Source organism: Lissotriton helveticus, chromosome 5_1 (genome assembly GCF_964261635.1).
Source record: "Lissotriton helveticus chromosome 5_1, aLisHel1.1, whole genome shotgun sequence".
NCBI lineage: Eukaryota > Metazoa > Chordata > Amphibia > Caudata > Salamandridae > Lissotriton > Lissotriton helveticus.
Genome location: NC_136065.1, coordinates 1,464,914,780 through 1,464,927,410, shown reverse-complemented (window position 1 = coordinate 1,464,927,410; position 12,631 = coordinate 1,464,914,780). Strand labels below are relative to the sequence as shown.

Genomic DNA, 12,631 nt, shown 5'->3' with positions numbered 1-12,631 from the left:
TGGTATGTGTGTGTTGCACTAACAATTTACATAATGCCTCCGGGATAAGCCTGACTACTCTGCCAAGCTATCAAGGGGGTGAGCAGTAGTTATCTTGGGTATGTAACTCCCTTACCCTGACTAGAGATGTGGGTTCTGCCTGGCTTGGGTGTATAGCCTAGCCAACTGGAAACCGCATTTCTAACATGGAGAATATGAAGAAACCATACAGAGGGTAACATGATCAACAGATGTTATCACAAAGAAAAATGTATTGGACTATGACCTTAGGAACACAATAACAGTATTTTTTTAATGATAGGGTCTATAAATTTTTTTACTTTGGAAACTACAAAGAAATGTAAAGAAATATTCCAAAAATGAAATCATGTGACCCGGAAACTAGATCAATTAATCAATCAGAAATAAGGAGATACCAAGCCAGATGCTATTGAAAAGGTGGAAAACTTGCTAAAGCCAAAATGGAGTTTGGGCAAACATCAAACTCTTGCCTCTATTGACTATTTGTCATGCCCTAAAAAGCATGGAAATTGAATTGTTTGGTAGTGAATGCTTAAACTTAAAGGGGTCCTTAGCAAACGCCTTAAAAAGGAGCAAATCAATTCAGACAGAGAAGCACACTGATATCATTGAGGCAAGAATACAAGCACCTCATCCAGTAGAGGGGCTTCCATGTTAAAGCATAGTACATGATACCATGGAAGAACATTATATAACCCTTCCTAAAACCTCCAAGGAAGTACAGCTCCTCCTACGAGGAATGCTGATACTTTATTTCAGAGAGCGTTTGTGTAACCACCCGTGGTCAACAGCAGATGAAAGTCAAGTCAAGTCAAAAGATCTTTATTCGGAATTAGAAAACATCCATAAAAGTACAAAAAAAAAAAAAAAAAAAAACATATCAAAAACATTCAATTCAATAATTACAATTGGAGAATAATACAAGAAAGAACGAGCACAATCGAATCAAAATCTATTACAATAATTTCACAACTATACCAAATTTGTCCTTCCCCAATAATAGAATAAAAAAATTGTTAAGAGAGGAAAATGTTAAAAAACACAATTTTAAAACCTTTATTTAAAAAAGACAGACTTCACATTATTATGATATTATCTAATTACACATAAATACTAAAGATAAAAATGGTGAGTTTTTTAAAAAATTCTTTATCATAAAAGTGCAGAGTAGAAAGTGCAGTGTGCTATGGTTAAACATCAATATTAAGGGTGACTCTCGATCTAACAGCAGCTTTGAGAAAACAGCTCATCCTAAAGATTACTTCGTCTGATCCCAATACCTGGAAGGACCGGAGTGCCAATTTAAAATTAATCAGTTCATTTTTCTTGCAATAGGGCATTAGATAATGTACAGTAAATTTTTTATAAAAACCACAGAAGAACAGGAAATGCATGAGACTTTGCTTCATGTAAGGGTTACAGGGGCAATTTAAAGTTTCAAGATGTTTATTGTATCCCAGAGGGAAGTTCAGTAAATTAACTATACTCCCCTCTCGGAAACGAAACAATAAACCCCTTACCCATCTACCAAGATGCAAACGCAAATATCTGTACGGTAGGCCAGGTTTTTTAATGTGTGGTTCAGAATAGGCCATATATTTTACAACCGTGCATTTGATCTGATTCTTTCTGTCCCGCTCTCCACTATATAAATCATACAATGCCCTTAGGATAATGGTCTTATGGGAGCGATTTATTAGGTGTAGTGATGTGAACAAGGAAGCCAAACCCACGCTTGCGAGGCACTCTTTTACTGATTTCAGCCATGGAATATGGTGTCCCCTGTCGCATTTTAGACAATCCAAAATAATGTCACGGGTCAGTGTAGCAGCCGCATTGTTCCATAACTTTATCCAGAACAATGCTGGTCTTGATCTCACAAAATCCTCTATGTAGGAAATATTTAATTCATTATGACATACATAGGTTGGAGAACAGATGACCCCCCCCAATACCTTACGACAGAATCTATTTTCTTCTGTTTGAATGGAGGAGCACTTAGTGTAACCCCAAACCTCAGCGCCGTAAGTGCCGGTTGGCATGCATTGGGTTTGGTATATCTTCACCAGGGGAGTTATCACATCAGCTTGGGTGGGCTGCCTCAAAGAGGTTACACAATTGATAGCCTTGCCCAGCTTATTCCTGGCATAAGAAACATGGGCATGCCACGTACCACTATTTGAGAATAAGAGCCCTAAATAGGGAAAAGTGTTGGTACTTTTTAAAACATTTGACCCTGAAATAATCTGGGGAATTTTGTGACTTTTTGGCCCACAGCTCATAATCAGTGATTTTTTAAAATTAGTTGTTAAGCCTAAATCGGCCATAAAAAGGACAAACCCTGAAATTAAAATACGCAGTGCCTTTGGAGTACGGCCCATCAGGACCGCATCATCTGCGTAAAGAAGGGTGGGTATAGGTGCTCCGTTAATGTAGGGCACATCACTAGTTAGGGTGCTCAAAGTGCCACTTAGTTTATTAATATACAAAATAAAAAGGAGAGGGGCCAGCACACACCCTTGTCTCACCCCCCTACCAATGTTAATATCATTGGAAACTTCACCCATTTGATTCACACGTACACAAGCTTTAAGATCACGGTGTAAAAAAGCTAAAAAATGTACCAGATGGTCATCCAAACCATATTCGAGAAGGGTAGACCAAAGCCGGGAGCGATTAACAAAATCAAAAGCCGAGCTCAAATCCATAAAACCAAAATATAAAGGGGATTTCTTTGCAATGTTATATTTTCCCATGATCAAATTCAGATTCAAGCATTGTTCCACCGTTCCGACACTACTGCGGAACCCAAACTGGCTAGGGTGTAGGATGTTGTTCTCATCTGTCCATGTTCTTATCCTTTTAAATAAGATCCGTCCCAAAACTTTTAAGGTGTTATCTATTAAAGAAATTGGGCGATAACACCCAGGATCCAGCCTATCACCCTTTTTAAAAATGGGAACAATAATGCTACGTGACCATGTTTCCGGAATCACTCCTTCAGTTAAATTATTGAAAACATTGCATAGCAAAGGAGCCCAAAACTCTGGTTCACATTTTAATTGGTCTATGGAGAGCCCATCAGATCCGGGTGCTTTGTTCCCGGCGCTTTCTAAAATTGCATCAAAAACCTCAAGCGTGGAAATAGACATTGGGTGTGGAGGGGGTAGCAACAAAGGAGTATTATCTGGTGTTGCGTAAATTTTACCAAAATGCGCAACCCAGATCGGACCGGTGATGTTACAGTTAATTTCCGTCAAATTTGAGCCGATAGATCTTATTTCCTTTACCTCCTTCCAAAACCCAGTGGTGTCTTTTAGGTCAGCAGATCGTGCCAGGGAATCCCAATGGGTTTTCAATAAATCGTTTGATCTTGTACGTAAAGCAAGCTTATACTCTGCTCTAAGCAGCCTTACCCGCAGTGTGTCCCTTGGTTCAGCTTTTAGGGCAGCTCTAAGCATCCTATTCGCTTTTGAGCATGGGGCATCGAACCACCTAGGCCTTTCCTCAGCCTTACTAGAGGCTGGTCTAGAAATTTCACCTTTAATTACATTGCAGAGTTCAGAAAATGCTTTAACCACATTTATCCCTTGATCCTCTGTGGTGAGACAATCTTTAATCAAAGATGGATATTTCTTACATACTTCAGCCAGGATTCCCTTATTGTCTGCACCCTTCCAGATTACCCTCAACTTGTCTGTCGAGACTTCCAGACCCCTTGCGCCTATTTCGCGTTTTGGACACTTACCCTTCGGTATTGATAAATGGATGGCAATTGGGTAATGATCGCTGTAAATTTCACACACTACTTCTGCCCTTATTAATGCCTTTGCAATGGCATGAGAAACAAAAACATAATCAATCGTTGTGCCACCCCCGTGACCAATAAAGGTGGGGAATGGGGACGCATGGTTTTCCATACCTGCATACTCCATGCAATTAACAAGTTCATTAGAAGAGAGAAAATCTAACAGTTCTATACCTCTTTTACATGGGGGGTTTCTTAAATGTACATGTGCGTTAAAATCTCCCCCTAAACATATGCCATCAAATTTTCCATACACCTGTCCATCCATGATTACATTAATAAAATCAAACAAAGAGATAAAATTAGGATTGGGTTGGGACAAAAAATCGTTGTTATAGAAATTGATTAAACACAGTTTTATCCTCTGGGTATACGAAAGTGCCATGAAACTAGGACAATTTGTTTGTAATTCGTCAATTTTCACTTCAGCAGTCATTTTTATCCAAATGGACAGTCCACCACTTGGGCGACCAACCAGAGGGGCCAAAGCAGTCCTATTATGGCAACTATACCCCTCAAACAATAAGTCCTCAACACACCAGGTTTCTTGGAACATCATTATGTCATAACAATTGACGCAATCCCTCCATGAAGGAATTCCCATTTTGGACTTCAGGCCCGCGATATTCCAACTAAGAATTGTTAGATTATTATTTTTGTTATTCCTCAAACATGCACCCTGGTTGATGCTAGGGGCGGTTTTAGGTATAACAACGCTTTGTTGAACGCTTAGTAAACTAGATGGAGAAATCTCCAATGTTGGCAGGGTCGCCTCTAGGGGTAATTCCTCTGACTGTGCTGCCTCAGAGCACACAAGAAGTGGTTTAGTGGTTTCAATGGGCAGTCAGTCCAAAGAGTCCAGATCCTGGAATATTCCAAACCTATTCTGTAAAGGAAAAACTGGTGGCGGTTGCATCAACTTGTTGGGAGGACGGTAGAAATATTTTAAGGGAAGTGGGGTCACCACAGTAGACGGGCCATAGCGACCAAAATTAATGTTCAGCAGATATTTCGCTGTACCCGGATTTCTAAAATTAATTACAATGCAGTCCCCATTGATGTTTTTGTAAAGGGGACCGACCCAGGTTACTCGCCTTGTAGTTATGATTTCTTTTGCAATATCATAACCCACCCCCTTATGCTTTGTTAGCCAGTCTATACACTTATTGTGAAGTTGAACCCATGATTCTACTTGACCTTCCTTAAGTGGTGGGATTCCAGCCAGAACTAGAACATAGGGACAAGCCTCAGGTGGAAGATGTAGGGCCGGGCCTTGATGTTTGATAGGCCTATTGTCCTCATGCATATTCTTTTTATCGTGCTGGCTGTAATTGACAGGACCCTTCTGGCCTAAGGTGGTCTGCTTCGCTGCATTACTCTTTCGAATAGAATTAGTTGATGGTCCGCTTGCATCGTTAGCGGGAACAGAGGATTTAGTCGAAGCAACATATCCATGTCCATGTGTAGGGTTACATGGGGGTAAGGGGGTGTTGGTTTGACAAGCAGACGAGTTGCTGCCTGTTGTGCCCTTATTTTTAGATGCCTTTGGTGTATCAGACTGTGTTGGATTAATTACAGCTTGTTGTTCCACTGTCCTTGTATTGCCATGATCACCTGTAATAAGGACATGGGTAGTAGTTTCAAGGTCTTTTAACAATCGTTCTACTCTCATTTTGTCCAAGTTTGCTATTCCTTTTCTCTTAGCATCCTCGTTTTTAATTATATTCTCCAATTTATCAAGTCTTTTAAAAATATTATTAAATTGTTTGATCATCTGACCTTCCAAATTTTTAAAAATTGTATCGACAACAGTCTCAATAAGGTTCCCCTCTGACTTGGAATAATGACTGGATTTATCAGTTCCGTAGAGGGGCTCAGTCTGGGTGGAGATAGATATATTATTTGACACCTCATTATTTATGACGACCATATCACCCAGATGCGGTTGATCCTGTATGGGTACTATATGCTGGACCAACTTTTGTCTCTTCCCCTTATTCCACATACTTTGTGGGGTAGGTTGGTTAACAGTCCTTAGTGGCTGCTTACGTTTGTTGTAGGTTATTTTTGCAGGGCCCCTCTTTCTCTTGGCTGCAACTTTATCAGTTACCTTGTTTCCGGCCTCTTTCGGTGTTTTTACTGAGGCATGACCAGGGGTCACTTCTGGTGCTATATATGTTACAGTGTCATCATCGTCTAGGACAATTGGTACTTCTGTGTCGGGATGTGAGGATTTTACAACAATTATTTCAGGAGTTATATGGGTATTGCCATTGCCATTGAGACTGGCAGTGGCATGTAATAAATTAATACTCGTCGGACCCATTGAAAATCTCCTTTCAGTCTCAACTATCTCGTTAAACGCAGTATCTATTAATGTCTCAAACGATGTTAGCAGTATTACAGGGGACTCTGCGTCCTGAATCAGGATATCAACATTTTCACTTGTGGCGGTACAATCAGCCATTATGGACAGCTTATTCAGTGACTAACCTTATTGAGAATGTTGGTGGGGTGGCCCGCCCGACCACTGTTGACCTCTGAGGGCCTCAGAGGGCCTGCCCTTTGCCCGGGCTTAGCCCCGGGCGTCCCGCTCGCGTCCCGCGACGCGGGGGTTGCTGCGCTTTATGCTCCCCGTTGGCGCTCTCTGTGCGCAAGCCGCGTCGCTCTGACGCGCCGCCGCGAGGCCTGCCGGGATTTGTGGTCTCCCGGAGCGGCGGCGCGGAGTCCGGTACCTCTGGACTCTTGGCGGTGGCGGCGGTGTCTCCTGCGGCTCTCAATCACCCCCAATGTGACTCTCGGCGGTGGCGGCAAGGGTGAGTAGGTATCCCCCCGCTCTGCCGGGGTTGCTGCGCTTTATGCTCCCCGTTGGCGCTCTCTGTGCGCAAGCCGCGTCGCTCTGACGCGCCGCCGCGAGGCCTGCCGGGATTTGTGGTCTCCCGGAGCGGCGGCGCGGAGTCCGGTACCTCTGGACTCTTGGCGGTGGCGGCGGTGTCTCCTGCGGCTCTCAATCACCCCCAATGTGACTCTCGGCGGTGGCGGCAAGGGTGAGTAGGTATCCCCCCGCTCTGCCGGGGTTGCTGCGCTTTATGCTCCCCGTTGGCGCTCTCTGTGCGCAAGCCGCGAGGCCTGCCGGGATTTGTGGTCTCCCGGAGCGGCGGCGCGGAGTCCGGTACCTCTGGACTCTTGGCGGTGGCGGCGGTGTCTCCTGCGGCTCTCAATCACCCCCAATGTGACTCTCGGCGGTGGCGGCAAGGGTGAGTAGGTAGTTCTAGGCACGAAAAGAACTTCAAAAGGCACATATTGAAATCTGTCAGTCTGGGTACCTGCTCTGACCACGGCATTTACTGTAATTTGGGAATCTGATGAGGTTCCTGCATCTTGAAGATTTGGAATCATTGTCCTTTCACACAAGAAAGGCCCCAGGAATTAGCCAGCAATCTGTTGCCCAGTCTCTTTGCTGGATTGGGCTGGTAAAATGTTTGGCAAGATATTGACTCGCATAGAAATATGGGCTGAAGACTGCAGGATCCTAAAGCTGCTGCAAGCTATCTTTAGAAAATCACGAGGCTCTGTCAATTAGGCCATTACGTTGGTTAGGCTTTGTATGAAGTACACACATATAAAAAATCAACACTATTTTTGACCTCATCGATTTAAAAATAGCATTTGACTCTGTTGACAGGTTGCTCCATTGACAGAACCTGCAATATTCAGGACTCCAAGAAGAGCTCATGATGGCAGTGAATCAGCACCATCAAGTAAGTTCAGCATCATGGCAGTGAATCAGCAGCATCAAGTAAGTTCAGAATCAGTAAGATTTGGCCCAAAGGGAGATCGAACACCAAGCTTTGAGATAGACTCTGGTGTCAGTCAAGGCTGTGTCCTATCTCTGATACAATTTAATCTCTTTAGTAACAATGTCACCAAGTCTCTTCGCCTTAAATTTGGATGTACTCACCATCAGCAAAAAACCGCTAATTTTGATGTTTGAGGATGACCTGCACAGAACTATAGACGCAGTTGCTTAGATTATTTGAAAGCTACAATAAACAACCTCACAATTAACACTCAAAAATAAAATGTATGTTATTTAATACAAGATGCAGCCAGAAGAACATATCTGTAGTCTATGAAGAGCATTAGATCGAGTTGGCACTATCTTTACCTGAGGATAAGATCTGACGAGAAGCTGTCTTAGGTCAAGCAGAAGGTAAAAAGTGAGGTTAATCTATCCCATCATGTTAATGCTTTCTCCTTTAAATGTGGCCGAAGGTTAATCAAACCTGTCTCACTTGCTCATCAAGCGAATCTCTTGTTACCGGCCTTATGGGACTGAGCTCTTAGAGTGTAGTAAGGCTCCTGGAGTGATGAAAACTGAGAATCATTTTCTGCACTACCTGCTATTACTCGATATGTGTACCTCTATCACTGCACTAAAGGACGAATTGGATATGAAAACCATCAAGGCTGTTATTGCACTCAAACCTATCTTCCGCTGGTTTTGAACTTAGACTAAACCTAAGTTAGTAATCTTTCTCAAATCTTTGTCTGAAATCTGACAGAGCAACATCACGTACATCTTACCTTAGTTCAAATGTATCGCAAGCACTTTAACCAACATAGGGTGCGTTGAAGTTTGGAGTAATCCGGAAACAATGACTCCCCCAAGTATCCGACTAATAAAGCATAATTCCTGTTCATGTCAGAAAGTTAAGCAGGGGGAAACTAATAGGTACTCTGCCAGTAATGACTTACATTTATAACTGGTCGAATAAAGCCTACATTCTACCACCTATAAATGCAAGCAAGGAGGTGATGAACTGTTCTGCATTGTATGCTCCTCTGAACTATCTCTAGGCCAATTAGGAAGCTCTACCTACTCCCTGTTTTTAAGAAACATAACATAAATAGGACCATGCAAACAGCTATCTCCCTATGCCTCTATTCTGACTGTGAAGCAATCTTGAACTCAGTGGCCTCCCACTGGTAGTTACTCGAGCATTTAATTTATGAATAGATTTTGTCTAGTAAATCTGGGGGTTCGCCTGGTCAGAGTCATGGAAGTATGCAAAAGAAGATATTTGCTTTGCTTACCCTGCTAGCAGATTGAAGTTTACAAAACCCTATTAGAAGGCTAGGTTTCTGAAGTAAAACAACAAGCAAGATTGCTGTGTTGAAACTTCTATGTGACAACTGGATGTCGAGAGTGGCAAAATGCTTGCATTGAAGAAGCAGTATAGTGAAAGGAAGAGTGTCAGCCAAGTAAAAGCTTATTAGTACTGAGGCCATGTACTCAGAAATGCCACAAGATCGATATTATCCTATACTGGGTTATAGTGAGTATATTTCCTTTCTGAGAAGTACTTTTACAAATGCTGCTACCAGACCCAGGAGTGGGGGATGAGGGAGGGCGGCGGGTGCTGAAAGATGGAACAAAAAATAAAAAATCCCACGTACCTGGAATGACTGGCCCACCAGCCGGCTGGATGCCACCTCTCCTGCGTCCTCCCTCATCTTCCTGCAGACTCCCAGCTGGCAGCAGGAAGCACCCGACAGACAGGTTCCCCTTAGCTAATCACAACGCAGCAATGAAGCATTGTATGCGTTACAACGCATGCCATTACCTCACATTTTTTACTCCACAAAATCTTTCACCACGTAGGGCTTTACACAGCAAATCATTACAACGTATTCCCCAAAGCAATGCCCCAGTGGAGTTACATTAATAAATTGCATTGTAATGGGGAATGCGTTGTAATGGATTGTGTTGTAAAGCTCTGCATTGTAAAAATGCAGGGAAATGACAATTGTTGTAAATGCGTGCGGAGTAAGGTGTCCTATTCTGTTGTGATTGGCCTGAGCGCCTTGGATCGGCACTCACACTGGAACAAGGAGCCTTTGCATGTCCCTGACCAGGCTGTGTAATGTAGCCCGGTAGGTACTTGCAAAGTGTGCATGAACTATTTGGTCGGCCCAAGAGGGCCAGCCAAACAGTTCAGGCACACTTTAGGAGTGCACAGCCTTGGCCAGCAGCACCCAAGAGCCACTGACAGCTACAGGAAAAATACCATGATAACAACAATGTATTTTTCCTTTTGTTCAGTGGGGTGATGCTCCTCTGCATTAGAATAGGAGCTGCCACTGCCTGCAACCCATGGCGGAGTGCACAGACTAACATGGGGGCACTATCGGTGCCCCCTCGGTCACCAACTGAAGGTTGCAAAGGATAGGGGCCCTGCTAGGGACTATAAGGAGTTGCTTTTTGCTTGTTTTTATATGTACACTTTGGGGCCTATAACAAAGTCCCAATCACCCCATTATGATGTGTTATGCCCATGAACCAGCCATAGTGCACGCTCAAATAGGGAAATGTAAGTTGGTGTTAATACCAGGCCCACCATGGCAGGCACCTAAAGGTGCCTGCCATGAGGTTAACAGATTAACAGGGGAAAGCATAGGTGCCCCCTCGGCCACCAATCAGATGCCACAAAGGGAATAGCATGATGGTTGCAACTAAAGGCCTGGGTGCAACCCAAACAACAAATGTATTTGTTACCTCTCAGTGGTGCAGAAGAGGATTAGCCTTGCAGTCCCTTCCACCACACTGGTTGTTTGTTTTTCCCTGCTGCTAAGTACGCAAGCAGTTGAGGGTTTGACATGACCTATAGGAAAAAATTGGCTGTGGCTGGCACAACTGGTGGGGGGTCTGATTAGTAGACTCATCTCAACTCAATCGCAGGATTTAGCAGGCGGTCTGTTCATACAAACTCTTAAACTACAGTCTCAATGCTTGTCATTCAATATAATATAAGCCCTGATCCCACCTCCTTCCCTTGAGTAAGATTTCACATTCCCATATTAAAGTTGTTTGGAGAGAGAAGAGAAAACAGATGTTACCGCACTTTTAACCACTTTTGGTGAAAGATAAGGTATGTGCTTGCAAATGGTTTCCTGCCTGTTTCAAGAAGGTTCATATAGCATGTTTTCTAACACTGACACAGTCTGTGAGCCAAGTAGTTGACCTGCCACTTCCCATGTCAATCCTTTACCACATTCCCTCCCCCCTCCACTTCCATGGACAAGAAGGAGCTTGCTGGGTGTTTATTTGGGCCCGGTAGAATGTGCAAAGGTGCCATCTATCTAGTGGAGAAGTTTTTTTGTAGCAGTAGAGTTTGCCTCCTCTCGAAATGGGAAGCGAGTCTCTTGCGAGACAAGTCTTTCTGAAGAAATCTCTTACTGTGGCAGTGGTACCAGCGTGTGAATGTGAAGAATTGTATAAGGTCAACCAGAACCTACTGGTGAGTTGTCTGGGGCAGAAGAAGGGCCATAGTGGTTGCCCTAAGCCTTGTCAGAAAACAGCAATATTTAAAAGCTGCAAAAATGCACAGCAGAATGCTCTCAACTGCCCCCTCCAGTGCAAAGGGCAGTTGAGAGAATTTTGCTACGTATTTTAGTTAGCTAGCTCCAGAAATCAAGTGTGAAAACACAGTATGTATTGAAATGTGGAGAGCAGAAAACCAACGCAACGTAAAAAAGATCTTCATGTTCATGAAAGGCAGTCCGAGCTTTTTTGTACAGTGCCCATTTGGTGAAGCAGGAAACTAGGATTGATACACGATTTTTTAGCTTCATGCTCTGCACTTCAGTACATAGATAAGTATCCAGTGCTTTAAATGGGCAGGCACTGCCTTGTACTGCTTTGTCCTTCTTGAAGGATGAAATCAGAGCGTGCAAGACAGACAGAAGGCTAATGCTGTTAGGAGAGCATACGTCATGCTTTTTTCCTGCAGAATCCTTTTTTAGGACATAACTATTAAATGTTACTAAGATAATATGCTGTAAAAATGCAACAATAATGTGCCACAAAATTTCCATTTTTGTGCTGCAAAGTTTCCTAAGCAATGATGCAATATCCTGGGGGGGAGGGGAAGGGGGGGGGTTGTTTGACCATTCTGGTGTTGGTCTATCAGGTTTAGATAATTTCTTGTAATATGACCCCACCTTGCTGTGAACTAGCTCTAGAGTCCAGAAAGGCAGGTCTTTTCATGTGGTCCATCCTTTCTTGGGAGGCATGGCAGGTATGACCAGAGCCTGCTGCCCTAGTCAGGAAAGGCCACATTCAATATCTTTCAACCCTATCACCTGCCCTAGCCATTTGTAAATTGGTGATTAGCTCAAAAGCTTCTTCAACAAAATGATTCAGAGGCAAACATCATTGATCCATAATGTGATCACATGAGTACACTCATTGAATTTGTAGTGTTTCAATACTTGAGAATAAAGAAACATTCTGTTGAGAGCCCCTGTTGAAAGTGTTTCTCATAGCAAATAGAATCTTTCTGTCATAGCATTCATTAATTGTTTGCCTCAACACTTGATATTTTATATGTTGTATACAAGAAATGTTAGCATTGGCACATTGACATTGTTCCCTACCAGATTCTCTATGATTCACAATATGCATTTTTTATTTTTCGTTGTAAGTTTCTCTGAAGTCAACAGGAGCCAAAGCTAATGGCTTTATTCAGAGTTTGACAGAATACTTAGTTTCTAACATAATAGATGGCCCATCTGCAGTATTATAAGTAAATTACAGCCTATGGCACCAGTAATACTGAAGTTGGGATATCTGTCACGCTTTGGCGAAGTACCCAATCAGTCAAACTCGAAAGAAGGCACCAGGTATTCATATTATGTGAAGCTTGTAGGCTGGCATCAGAAATTAAGGCATGTTCTATACAGGACACATTCTCTCTTCTATCTATAAGTACTCACTACATGTATCTTTCAGCACACTAT

The 12,631-nt window shown here is 42.9% G+C and overlaps 1 long non-coding RNA gene across 1 annotated transcript in view; it reads left to right on the top strand.

The window, feature by feature from the left end:
- The window catches only part of LOC144753652 (uncharacterized), a 427,248-nt gene that overhangs the window by 227,344 nt on the left and 187,273 nt on the right, over nt 1-12,631 (top strand). Inside the window, exon 2 of the long non-coding RNA XR_013594456.1 lies at nt 7,515-7,590. This is a non-coding gene — a long non-coding RNA (uncharacterized LOC144753652). The remainder of the gene's footprint in view (nt 1-7,514; nt 7,591-12,631) is intronic.